Source organism: Oncorhynchus gorbuscha, linkage group LG26 (genome assembly GCF_021184085.1).
Source record: "Oncorhynchus gorbuscha isolate QuinsamMale2020 ecotype Even-year linkage group LG26, OgorEven_v1.0, whole genome shotgun sequence".
NCBI classification, from domain to species: Eukaryota; Metazoa; Chordata; class Actinopteri; order Salmoniformes; family Salmonidae; genus Oncorhynchus; species Oncorhynchus gorbuscha.
The window spans coordinates 21,090,861-21,104,543 of record NC_060198.1 but is presented as its reverse complement, the minus strand read 5'-3'; the positions used below and the strand labels follow the sequence as shown (position 1 = coordinate 21,104,543).

Here is a 13,683-nt window from a genome sequence, read left to right as displayed (position 1 = left end):
TTCACAGATTTCACAACACACTGTGTGCTCTCATGCCCCTACTCCACCACTACCACCCTACACTTGCACACTTGAGTCTGTTGTATGTCTTGCCATTGCGATTATTTCAACCTGCATGACATTTGAGTCTGTTCACAATGGTTCAATGAAATTGATGTGTAAACTGCTGACAACTCTCACTGTAAGTCAAACACCATGACTGGCAGAGTCTGTGCAGCAGTGCTTTACTGCAGAAAGAGCTTACTTCCCTAGAAAAACAGAGGGAGTAGTTATGCTGGGTGAATAGGGAATATTTCATTGATACTAGAGCTGGGAGTTGTAGTAAGCAACAAGAGCCATATTTTACAGCCTTGTCATGCTCCCTGGCTTATTGTTTTTGATTAAAAACTGCTTAGCACTCACTCTAGGTGGCATTCAAAAATTCTTAGGAATTAGGAAAAAAATCGTTGTATCCAAGACTGGATCTGAGTCTTGTAGCCAAAAGTTATATAATTTAAACTTCCACCTAAACTAACCCTTAAACCAGTTTTTTACTGATAAGTTTGTATTGTTATGAAGGGAAATGAATAACCCTAGAACGGAAAAAGAAATAGACCTAGCATTCTCTTCCATCTTCTGTTTTCAGGGATCGATTAGTTAATAAACCTGGAATGGAAAATAATAGGCCTTAGCATTATACTCTTTCATAATTAGATCAAAATAGTTGATTTAATCCTCACAGTCATGTCCCAAATGACACCCTTTTACATACATAGTGTTTTACTTTTGATCAGAGCCTTATGGGCCCTGGTTGAAAGTAGTGCACTATATAAGGAATAGAGTACCATTTGGGACGCAACCCAATGTTAATGCTGAGGGACGCAACCCAATGTTAATGCTGAGGGGCGCTGAAAGAGCTCTTGGAACTTTCAAGGCTGTGATGTGATTGGGAGATCTGTGTGCCTGCTGAGAATTCGGTGTTTCCTGTGTGGTTTGCAAAGCTTGAGCGTTGACTGGAAAGTGTAAAGAGAAGAAATTAAGGCCTAGTCTCCTACTTCACATGTTTATTTTAGTACAATTTGATAGTTTGTGGCAGTCCATGTGTTTTATTTTGATAGAAGTTGCTTATAATTTGATGGGCTACTTTTTGTTCAACACCCCACAGAGTAGGCCTACTTGCATTATAATTTATCGCACCTAGGCCATTTATGCACTTGTTTAATTAAAACGTAAAAGCCTATACATGGCATATAATTCTCAAAATGCATCGTTGGTGTTTTCTTTTATCTGTATGGTATGTTTCATGGTCAGAGGACAATATTTGGAGACAAGTGTATGAAAACCTCCTGTAGGCTACTTGCTCAACTCAACACGGCAAGTTTCACCAACCGAATGCACCTGTCTCGAGAGCTGTCATCATACCTGCTGGTCGCGTTCACACGACCAAGATCCCGCCTCTTCACTCTTCCTCAAACACGATTGGCCAGTCGGCTGAGTGAGTGATGCCATTGTTGGAACACCTGGAAATCAGTCATCGGCCCGGCTCTAGCCTACCAAACGTTAGCAATGGGGACGGCGAAACGGAAAATAATACGCCTTAAAAAAATATATATATATATTGTAGCGACCCGCACAGACAGCTGTGTGTTATGTGTTAGGCTAGGAGGTGGTTGTGTTGTACTGACCAGTACCCGGCGTTCGCGGGGTCCAACCTGTCAATCAACCTGCTATCTGCCAATCACGGGAATGCCTGGAATGTTCTGATGCCGGGCATCCTGGTGGTTGGCGGAGTGGCGTGGAGGGGGGTTGGGCAGGGGGGTGGAGCATTAGAGGTTAAGACCAGGTTCAGCTTTTGTTCTCTCTCTCTTACGTCTGGGCTTCACAAGAGAAGGTCACGATTGGCTTGTGTCATCTATTCGGCGTGTGCTACGGCCCAAACAGTAGCCTGTGTAAAGTTGGTGTAATAAACCGTCATTTCGTAAACTCAAGCCTCTGTCTGGACAATTGTTCCTTTATGATCTAGTCGGGTCATTACATTGGTGTCAGAAGTAAAAACGTTGATACAAGTTAGCCAGCTAGCTAGCTGACTTATGTGGCTAGCTACCGTAGGTGAGAACGGGGATGGAAAATGCTTCGAGGGAATCCGAAAGTGAAGGTGGAGGTAGGGGACGATTATGGCCAAGGAGCTGCGTGTGAATGGACGTCGGGGGCTCTGTCTGAGGAGATCGCCAGGGCGTCGGAGCGCAGAGGCCGCTTGAGGGAGGACGTTAGAGCAATGGCGGCTGAAGCGGGCATGAGTGCGTCGTCGAATGTATTTCGCGCAGATTCTGGTGGGCGCACCGAAGTGGTGACGTCGACGCGGCGTGATGAGGAATCTGGGGCTCAGGATGTAAACAAACATGGCGGCGCCCAGTTCCCGGCTGCGTCCGTATCTGTTAAGACCCCGAAATATTCCGGTAAGGCGGATTGGGAAGCTTTTCATGCTCAGTTTGAACTGTTAGCTCATTTTAGGGGTGGTCGGATGAAGAAAGGGCACTGCAGTTGGCTTTATGCCTCACGGATGAAGCTCTGGCCTGTTTGATATTGATTAGCCCCGAGGACAGGCATGATTATGGGGCTTTAGTGGGAGCACTGAGGAGGCGCTATGGACAGTGTGTACAGCCCGGGCTACTGCGCTCCGAACTGAGTAATAGACGCAGGCAGCCTGGAGAGCCTCTACGGGTGCTAGCTAATGACATTGAGAGCCTCTCTCGGCGGGCATATGCTCACATGCCCCCTCCGTGCAGAGCGAGCTAGCACGGGACCAGTTCATACAGGCGCTCTCTCCTACGGAGCTGCGCATACAGACCCAGCTGGCTCATCCTGAGTCATTGCAGACAGCCTTGGAGATGGCTTTGGAGAGGGAGCTGGTGTGGGCTGGGGCTTCAGCTGGGGCTTTGGTGGGGGTGCAGGGAGACACACCCTCTGTGCGAGCTGGGGGGCAGAGCAGCCCGGAGCCGGAAAAGCCTGCTTGGGTGGCCGAAATGACAAAACTCATTCGTGCTGTGTCGCTACAGGCGGAACGAAACACACGCCCTGGTCCCAGGGTCTGCTGGGGTTGTGGCCAGCCAGGCCATCTGCGCCGAGTTTGCCCCATGTCCCCCAGAGCTCAGGGAAACGGCTTGGGGTCCGCATAGACCGGGTAGTGCGGACCCCTGGCTTTCTATCCCAACCACCATCATCTTCTGGAGGAGCCCACCGGCACAGACGGGGAAGCAAGGCTCCACTTCCCCCAGAAGCAGACGAGGGCAAGCGGATGGAGCCTGTTGTTGTGGTGGGCCGGACCTGTGTTGTCATGTCACTGTGGAGGGGGTGCCCTGCTCCGCCCTGGTGGACACTGGGTCCACAGTAACCCTGGTGAGGCCAGATATTGTGCCAGGTTGGACTCAGTGTGAGCCTACAACTGTGCAGCTCCGCACAGTCACAGGTGAGCTGGCACCCATGAAAGGGAAGGGAATAATGACTCTGACAGTGGGGGGCAGGACTGTGCGTCATCCTGTGTGGGTGGCGGCTGTGCAGGACCCTTGTATCCTGGGGTTGGACTTTCTTAGGAGCACAGGCTGCCAGTTAGACCTAAATAGGGGCACACTGAGCTTCCAGGGAGGGACGGAAGTCACCATGGCCCCCCTAATGTCACATTCACTCAACCCAACAAACCCTTTACTCCAACAGTTAAAGCAGCAGAGACTCATGGCTGCGCCCCCTCCCCCACAGCTGTGTGTGACTTTTCCCCAGTCCCCCTGTCACCTACAGCGGTGTGTTACATTCCCCCAGCTACCTCCATGACACAGCCCTCTGTGAGCCCGGGTCGCATCCCCCCAGCCCAGCTACCCCAGATGGGAGAGGAGAGGACACTGTCTGCAGTGAGGGAGATATGGGGGAGGAACTGTGTTGGTCTTGACCCTGAGCAGCAGGAACGGTTGTGGCAGTTGCTGTTTGAATTCAGAGACAGCTTTGCGTTGAGTGAGGAAGAGGTGGGTCAGACTCATCTGGTGCAGCATGAGATCGACACAGGTGATGCTCGACCCATCAAGATGCGTCCCCGCCGTATCCCGCTGGCACGCCAGGAGGCGGCAGACAAGGCTGTGTTGGAGATGCAGCGGGCAGACTTCATTGAGCCCTCAGACAGCCCCTGGGCGGCGCCAGTCGTCATGGTTCCGAAGAAGGGGGGCAAGCTGAGGTTCTGTGCGGACTACAGGCGGCTGAATGAGGTAACCAGGAAGGACTCATACCCCATACCACGTATCGATGAGTCGCTGGACCTGGTTAGGGGTCCTCCTGGTTCTCCTCACTAGACCTCCGCAGTGGCTACTGGCAGGTGCCCCTCTCCCCAGAGGCCAGAGCCAAAACTGCGTTCTCCACTAACAGAGGACACTGGCAGTTCAAGGTCCTGTGCTTTGGCCTGTGCAACGCTCCAGCTACTTTTGAGCGTTTGATGGACAGGGTGCTGGATGGCATCCCCCGACAGCAGTGTCTGGTATACCTCGATGACATCCTGGCCCATGGCAGCTCCTTCCAGTCAGCCCTGGGGGCGCTACGGCGTGTGCTGGAGAGGGTGGCTGCCGCAGGTCTGAAGCTCCACCCCGAGAAGTGCCACTTCATGAGGAGAGAGGTGTCCTTCTTGGGCCACCGAGTGGGGAAGGAGGGGATCAGCACCATGGAGGACAAGGTAGGGGCTGTCAGAGACTGGCCCACCCCCACCGACCAGCGTCAGCTGAAGAGCTTCCTGGGCCTGGCCTCGTACTACAGGAGGTTTGTACGGGGCTTCTCAAGCGTTGCTGCTCCACTGAACCGCCTGCTGCCGAAGGACAAGGCTTTCACTTGGACAGTGGAGTGTGAGGAGGCGTTCAACACCCTCAAGCGTGCACTGATCGAGGCCCCGTGCTCGCCCCCTGACCTCACCTTGCCCTTTATCCTGGACACAGACGCGAGCAATGTGGGCATGGGTGGGGTGCTGGCCCAGGTGGGGCCAGAGGGGGAGAGAGTGGTGGCGTACTTCAGCAAAACATTTGACAAACATGAGCGCCGCTACTGTGTCACCCGGCGGGAGCTCTTGGCTGTTGTGGCTTCCGTCAAACACTTCAAGTACTACCTGGGTGGTCTGCCCTTTACTGTAAGGACTGACCACTCTGCTCTCCAGTGGCTCATGTCTTTCAGAGAGCCAGAGGGGCAGGTGGCACGCTGGTTGGAGGAGCTTCAGCCGTATGACTTCACGGTGGTGCACAGGGCAGGGGCACGCCACTCCAACGCCGACGCCATGTCCCGTCGGCCCTGTACTGCAGACGGCTGCCGCCACTGTGAACGGAGAGAGGGACGGGAGAGAGAGCTGCGGGCAGAGGAGGGTGTCTGTGCCACAGTGTGTCGGGCGAGCGGGCCTGTCTGCTGTGAGCTGCAGACTGTCGACGTGGCTGAATGGCGGCAGCAGCAGGGACGGGACACAGACCTACAGCCAGTGCTACAGTGGGTAGAGGCGCAGGTGAGGCCACCATGGGAAGAGGTGACAGCGCTCTCACTCGCGACCAAAGGGTTGTGGTCGAAGTTTGAGAGACTGCGGCTGGCTGATGGCGTGCTACAGCGGGCATGGAAGGAGTCAGCTACGGGAGAGGAGAGGTGGCAGGTGGTGGTCCCAAAAGCATTGCGGGAGGCTGTGCTCCAGAGTACTCATGGGGGGTGGGGACTGGACACTTTGGGGTCACAAAAACACTGCGCCGTCTCCGTCAGGGCTTCTACTGGGGGCAGCACAAGAGGGATGTGGAGGACTTTTGTCGCCGCTGTGACAACTGCACGGCGAGAAAGGGCCCCCCAGGCCGCTCTCATGCTCAGCTCCAACAGTTCCCAGTGGGGGCTCCCATGGAGAGGGTGGGAGTGGATGTAGTTGGGCCGTTCCCCACCACAGACAGTGGAAACCGCTGGGTGCTCACGGCCATGGACTATTTCACAAAATGGCCCGAGGCCTATGCTCTGCCTGACCAGGAGGCAGAGACCATCGTCGACGCCCTGACAGCGGGGATGTTCAGCAGGTTTGGAGCTGCAGAGTCCATCCACAGCGACCAAGGCAGAAACTTTGAGTCCCGTGTGTTCGCCACCATGTGTGAGAGGCTGGGTATGCACAAGACCCGCACTACTCCTCTCCATCCTCAAAGTGATGGCCTTGTGGAGCGCTTCAACAAAACGCTTGGACAGCAGCTGGCCATCGTCTCTTCCAAACACCAGCGTGACTGGGACAAGCACCTGCCTATGGTCCTCATGGCATGCCGCTCCGCTGTCCAAGACTCCACTTCCTGCACGCCTGCCCTCCTCATGCTGGGGAGAGAGATCCGCACCCCTGCGGAGATGGCGTTTGGTCGGCCCCTGGATAGCTCTCATGTTCCTCCGGGGCCGGAGTATGCCCGGAGACTCCAGGACCGCCTGGAGACAGCCCACACCTTCGCCAGAGAGCAGCTGGTGAATGCAGGTGTGAGGCAGAAAAGGAACTATGACGTGCACACCCGGGGAAGGCACTTTGTGGCTGGGGAGCTGGTCTGGGTCTACAGCCCCCTAAGGAAAAAAGGCAGATGCCCCAAGTTGGACAGTCACTGGGTGGGACCCTGCAGTGTCCTGGAGAGGGTAGGGGAGGTTGTGTACCGGGTGCAGCTTCCTCCCAGGGGAGAAAGGTGGCACTGCACCGGGACAGGTTAGCCCCATACAGAGGGGCCTCTTCTCCCCAAACCCCAGGAACCCCCACAATTCCCCTCTCTGGCAATGACATTCTCCAGGCACCCACCCTCAGGTGCCGCAGACAAGGCTCCAGACAGCCCACTCCCCCTGTCTCCCCCCCTGTGTCACCGCGTGGTTCCCCAGAGCCACGGACTGTATTACCCGTTCCCGCTTCCTTGTCACCCATATCCCTGCCTTCATCCCCTGGGTCCCAGAGGGGCACTCTGCGACCATCACGACCACGCAGGCAAAGGAGACCTCCGGGTCGCTTCAGAGACTTTGTTTGTTCCCTCGGGGACGAGGGACTTTGTGGTGGGGGGGCTGTGTAGCGACCCGCACAGACAGCTGTGTGTTATGTGTTAGGCTAGGAGGTGGTTGTGTTGTACTGACCAGTACCCGGCGTTCGCGGGGTCCAACCTGTCAATCAACCTGCTATCTGCCAATCACGGGAATGCCTGGAATGTTCTGATGCCGGGCATCCTGGTGGTTGGCGGAGTGGCGTGGAGGGGGGTTGGGCAGGGGGGTGGAGCATTGGAAGTTAAGACCAGGTTCAGCTTTTGTTCTCTCTCTCTTACGTCTGGGCTTCACAAGAGAAGGTCACGATTGGCTTGTGTCATCTATTCGGCGTGTGCTACGGCCCAAACAGTAGCCTGTGTAAAGTTGGTGTAATAAACCGTCATTTCGTAAACTCAAGCCTCTGTCTGGACAATTGTTCCTTTATGATCTAGTCGGGTCATTACAATATATATGAATACAATTTATAACCCGATGTGTTGTGGGCTTCTGTGGGGCTTTAAGACTGCGCGCACCTTCATTTTATGACCATTTATTTTGGTCTGGAATTAGGAGAGAAACTGGAGCTGACAATATGAGCTGGGGCCCATAGTGTCAGGATAGTTCATGAGAAAACGCTTACCCACACCCGTGTGCCTCAGCCCCAGTGTTATGAAATAGGATGAATAAAACAATGAATGCTTGATTTGAAGCTTCTTTCGCCACCAACTATTTTTCTAGGTCTCTATCCCCCTCCCATTATCACGGCCTGTCTGCGGACTTGCTATGGACTTGCTCCGACGCGACGAGGAAGACTTTTGTAGTCCCGGACATAAAACCTTTGGATCTGTATGATTGTACCAGGGCAAAAATATGCGCAAGTGTGGGATGGCTCTTGGCGAAATCTTACGGCAATGCAGGTATGTGGCTTAGGCTATTGTGGCCAAACGTTTATATTGTGTTCTGTTTTTCCTACATCCCCTCCCTCCTATGTAATCCAGCGTTGTTCCCTGACTGTCAGTGTATTGAAAAGCGTGTGCGTGAAGGTGAACTGACTGCGCGTTGTGTAAACTCAGCGATTTTTGGCACACAAAGAGTAATAGCCCACAGTACATGAACGGTGGGACAGAGAGCGTGTGTGGTATGTAAGTCCTACTCTGCACCCCATTTAACACGAATAGCGGTCCTTCCTCAGATTCCCAGGTGTTCTACCTAAATATTGTTTAACTTCTAAAATATATCATTAACAACATCCTAAAAACAGAGGCACTATTGTTTTGTTTGGATCACAGCAGCCTATTTGATCTACAGTAGTTGACTTAAACCGATTTAAGATCAAGCTCGCTGCTTGCCAAATTCGACTGGTGCATTGAGCCACCAATTCACCAATTCAATTCAGCCACCAATTGTCAAGTTCTCCCACTTAAAAATATGAGAGGCCTGTAATTTTCATCTTAGGTACACTTAAACTATGACAGACAAAATTAGGAAAAAAAATCCAGAAAATCACATTGTAGGATTTTTAATGAATTTATTTGCAAATTATGGTGGAAAATAAGTATTTGGTCACCTACAAACAAGCAAGATTTCTGGCTCTCACAGACCTGTAACTTCTTCTTTAAGAGGCTCCTCTGTCCTCCACTCGTTACCTGTATTAATGGCACCTGTTTGAACTTGTTATCAGTATAAAAGACACCTGTCCACAACCTCAAACAGTCACACTCCAAACTCCACTATGGCCAAGACCAAAGAGCTGTCAAAGGACACCAGAAACACAATTGTAGACCTGCACCAGGCTGTGACGACTGAATCTGCAATAGGTAAGCAGTTTGGTTTGAAGAACTCAACTGTGGGAGCAATAATTAGGAAATGGAAGACATACAAGACCACTGATAATATCCCTCGATCTGGGGCTCCACGCAAGATCTCACCCCGTGGGGTCAAAATGATCACAAGAACGGTGAGCAAAAATCCCAGAACCACACGGGGGGACCTAGGGAATGACCTGCAGAGAGCTGGGACCAAAGTAACAAAGCCTACCATCAGTAACACACTACGCCGCCAGGGACTCAAATTCTGCAGTGCCAGACTAAATTTTTTAAATAATATGTTTATTATTTTACAATAAATCAAATAAAAAAAGACCGCAATACTAACAATGACATTCATTGTACTGTTGATTGGGATGGCCAATTTAGAGGACAAAACTAAACTTAACTCACTTACACAAAAAAACAAAATCCTATTAGGTGGTACATGTATATGAAGACAGCATATAGTCATTACAAGCACTGTAGTTAATCCAAAAATAAATGTTGAGTGGAGTACAGCACAGAGTAGCAGCAGATCATCAACCCAGTTATGAAGCGGGACTAGACCATTTATCCAGTATCGGCTGCCATATTTTGTAAAACATTGGACTTCTATTGGAGGTATTGTATTGAATCTTTTCTATATGTATTACATTCCCTAAATCCCGTAACCACATTTCAAAGGTAGGTACAGTCTCCAGTTTCCAAAATTGCAATATGAGCCTTTTGGCTAATAGAGTACAAAGAGAGACAGCTTTCCCTTCGTGGTTATTCCCATCAACTGTACCAAACAGAGCGGTCAAAGAGTTCTAGCCCCAGACCCAATCAAAGGCTCTAGATAAATAATCAAAAATGAGAGCCCAGTAAACACTTAGGACATGTCCAGAATAAGTGGGTCAACGTCCCCTCATCCTGCTTGCACCTCTCACACAGTGGTGAGGTGTCGGGAATATTTTATGCAGTTTTACTTTTGAGTAATGTAACCTGTGTATCACCTTAAACTGTACAAGGTTGTCTGGCATTCACCGAACTGTGGTTTATATTCCTGAGAGCTGACCATCTATGTATAGATCACCAATTGTTGTGAGCCCCTTCTCCCTCCACTGTGAAAACACCACATCATCCAATGCGGGCTGGAAAGCATGATTCAGGCAAATCGGGCTGTCAATGTATACAGTGGGTATGTTAAGAAAATACCTAATCTGTTTCCAGATCCTAAGCGTATGACAAATGACTGGGTTAGAGTCATAAGTGGATTTTTTTCACATATGATGGGCTATTAACAAGTGCAGGGAGTGAGGAACGTTGACAGGAGGCCTGCTCAATCAAAAGCCATGCAGGCATATCCTTCTGTCTCATTGCAGGTAAGCTTTCCCTCCAGAAAGACACAATGTTCAGATTAGCAGCCCAATAATACAGTTTAAAGTGAGGAAGGCCAAAGCCCCCCTCTATTTTGTACTTGCATAAATGCTTCTTTGAAATTCTGGCTGCCTTGTTATCCCATAAAAATTGAGTTACTATTGAATCCAGTTTCTTAAAATAGCTTTGTGGTATGAAATTGGGTAGACATTGGAAGAGGTACCTGGGTAGGACAACCATTTAATAGCGTTTATACGACCAACCAAGGAGATAGGCAGAGTTTTCCAAAAATCTATATTTTGTTTCAGCTGATATTTTCATGTCCCAATTCGCTATCAATAGCTGATCAAGGTCGCCTGTCACTACAATGCCAAGGCTTGTGAACTTGTCCATCACTGTTCTAAACAGGGTAGATTGCAGAAATTGCATATCCACAGGCCGTGATATTGGCATCAACTCACTTTTTTTGGCAGTTTATCTTGTAGCCAGAGAAGGAGCCAAATGTGTTTATCAAGTTAAGTAAGGGTGGAATAGAAGTTTTAGGTTTGGACAAAAACAAAAGAACATCATCTGCATATAGGGTAATTTTGTGCTGTGTGTCCTTATTTTAACAGAAGCTATATCAGCACATGCCCGAATGCAAGTAGCAAGGGATTCCATGGCTATAGCGAAGAGATCAGGCGAAATATGGCACCCCGTCGGCACCCCTTGAACAAGCGGAATGACTGCGACATTTCTTGATTCTTCGAACCCAAAGTGCTCCAGAACCGACATCATATATTTCCACTCAATCCGGTCAAACGCCTTCTCTGCATCTCTGCAATTACCACTGCCTCAACCTTATGATCGTGATATATTACGTTGAAAAGACGTCTCAAATTGTAGTGTATATGTCGGCCCGGGATAAAAACCTGTCTGGTCAGGGTGTATGATGTCAGAAATATACAGTGCCTTGCGAAAGTATTCGGCCCCCTTGAACTTTGCGACCTTTTGCCACATTTCAGGCTTCAAACATAAAGATATAAAACTGTATTTCTTTGTGAAGAATCAACAACAAGTGGGACACAATCATGAAGTGTAATGACATTTATTGGATATTTCAAACTTTTTAACAAATCAAAAACTGAAAAATTGGGCATGCAAAATTATTCAGCCCCTTTACTTTCAGTGCAACAAACTCTCTCCAGAAGTTCAGTGAGGATCTCTGAATGATCCAATGTTCACCTAAATGACTAATGATGATAAATACAATCCACCTGTGTGTAATCAAGTCTCCGTATAAATGCACCTGCACTGTGATAGTCTCAGAGGTCCGTTAAAAGCGCAGAGAGCATCATGAAGAACAAGGAACACACCAGGCAGGTCCGAGATACTGTTGTGAAGAAGTTTAAAGCCGGATTTGGATACAAAAAGATTTCCCAAGCTTTAAACATCCCAAGGAGCACTGTGCAAGCGATAATATTGAAATGGAAGGATTATCAGACCACTGCAAATCTACCAAGACCTGGCCGTCCCTCTAAACTTTCAGCTCATACAAGGAGAAGACTGATCAGAGATGCAGCCAAGAGGCCCATGATCACTCTGGATGAACTGCAGAGATCTACAGCTGAGGTGGAAGACTTTGTCCATAGGACAACAATCAGTCGTATATTGCACAAATCTGGCCTTTATGGAAGAGTGGCAAGAAGGCCATTTCTTAAAGATAACCATAAAAAGTGTTTAAAGTTTGCCACAAGCCACCTGGGAGACACACCAAACATGTGGAAGAATTTGCTCTGGTCAGATGAAACCAAAATTGAACTTTTTGGCAACAATGCAAAACGTTATGTTTGGCGTAAAAGCAACACAGCTCATCACTCTGAACACACCATCCCCACTGTCAAACATGGTGGTGGCAGCATCATGGTTTGGGCCTGATTTTCTTCAGCAGGGACAGGGAAGATGGTTAAAATTGATGGGAAGATGGATGGAGCCAAATACAGGACCATTCTGGAAGAACCTGATGGAGTCTGCAAAAGACCTGAGACTGGGACGGAGATTTGTCTTCCAACAAGACAATGATCCAAAACATAAAGCAAAATCTACAATGGAATGGTTCAAAAATAAACCTATCCAGGTGTTAGAATGGCCAAGTCAAAGTCCAGACCTGAATCCAATCGAAAATCTGTGGAAAGAACTGAAAACTGCTGTTCACAAATGCTCTCCATCCAACCTCACTGAGCTCGAGCTGTTTTGCAAGGAGGAATGGGAAAATATTTCAGTCTCTCGATGTGCAAAACTGATAGAGACATACCCCAAGCGACTTACAGCTGTAATCACAACAAAAGGTGGCGCTACAAAGTATTAACTTGAGGGGGCTGAATAATTTTGCACACCCAATTTTTCAGTTTTTGATTTGTTAAAGTTTGAAATATCCAATAAATGTCATTCCACTTCATGATTGTGTCCCACTTGTTGTTGATTCTTCACAAAAAAATACAGTTTTATATCTTTATGTTTGAAGCCTGAAATGTGGCAAAAGGTCGCAAAGTTCAAGGGGGCCGAATACGTTCGCAAGGCACTGTATGTTTTCAATCGGTTTGCCAATATCTTTGTCAACACCTTGTTTTCTATGTGGAGTAACGACACGGGGCGATAAGACGACATCTCCATGGAATCTGTGTCTTTTTTCAAGATCAGTGCTATTGTAGCCTCATACAGTGTTTGCGGGAGTTTGTCATTTTCTTTGGATTGTTTAAACATTCGCAACATAAGTGGAGCTAGACTGGCGCAGTACTTGCTGTTTGGAAATTGTGCTATCGCTGTGTTAATTTCCTCCAAAGTTATCCCTGCATCGAGTGGAGAAGCTGCCCCCGTCTAGTTTAGGAAGTTCACATTCAGCGAGAAAGCTTTCCATAGTTTGTGGATCAGTAGCATCTCATTTTGATTGGTATAGCTCTGATTAAAACTGCGCAAAGCATTTATTAATATCCTGCGGATCTGTTACTATTTTACCCTTGTCTTTTATTTTGTGAATAGCTCTAGATGCTTGTACATGCCTTAGCTGTCTTGCTAATAATTTATGTGGTTTGTCACCCAGTTCAAAATAACTTTGTTGCGTTCTAGCAAGTAAAGAGCCCACCCGTTTCGAAAGGATGGTAATTGTGTTCATATTTTAACTTTGATCTTCTCAAGGACTGTATACGAGGAATTCGTCCTAAAAACGTTCTCCTGTTCCCCTAACTCTCTTTCAATTTCTCTTAGCCTAGTATTGGCGTGTTTCCTCCTCTCTGATGTATAAGAAATAATTTAACCTCTAATCACAGCCTTTAGAGATTCCCAAAGGGTGGAGTCGTCAACATCCCCCGTGTCGTTAGTTCCGAGGAAAAAGGCAATCTGCTCCTTCAAATACTGACAAAAAGCCTCATCTTTCAGCAGGTATGCATCTAAGCGCCACGGTCGCCGACCTGTCGACATATTGTCGAGTTTCAGCACCATGGACACAGGAGAGTGGTCCGTAATTAGAATAGGGTGATAGGTAACCGAC

At 48.8% G+C, this 13,683-nt stretch overlaps 1 pseudogene; it reads left to right on the top strand.

Annotated features, from left to right (window-relative positions):
• The first annotated feature begins 1,371 nt into the window (after positions 1–1,371).
• LOC124016489 overlaps positions 1,372–13,683 on the top strand; it is a 76,423-nt pseudogene continuing 64,111 nt past the window's right edge.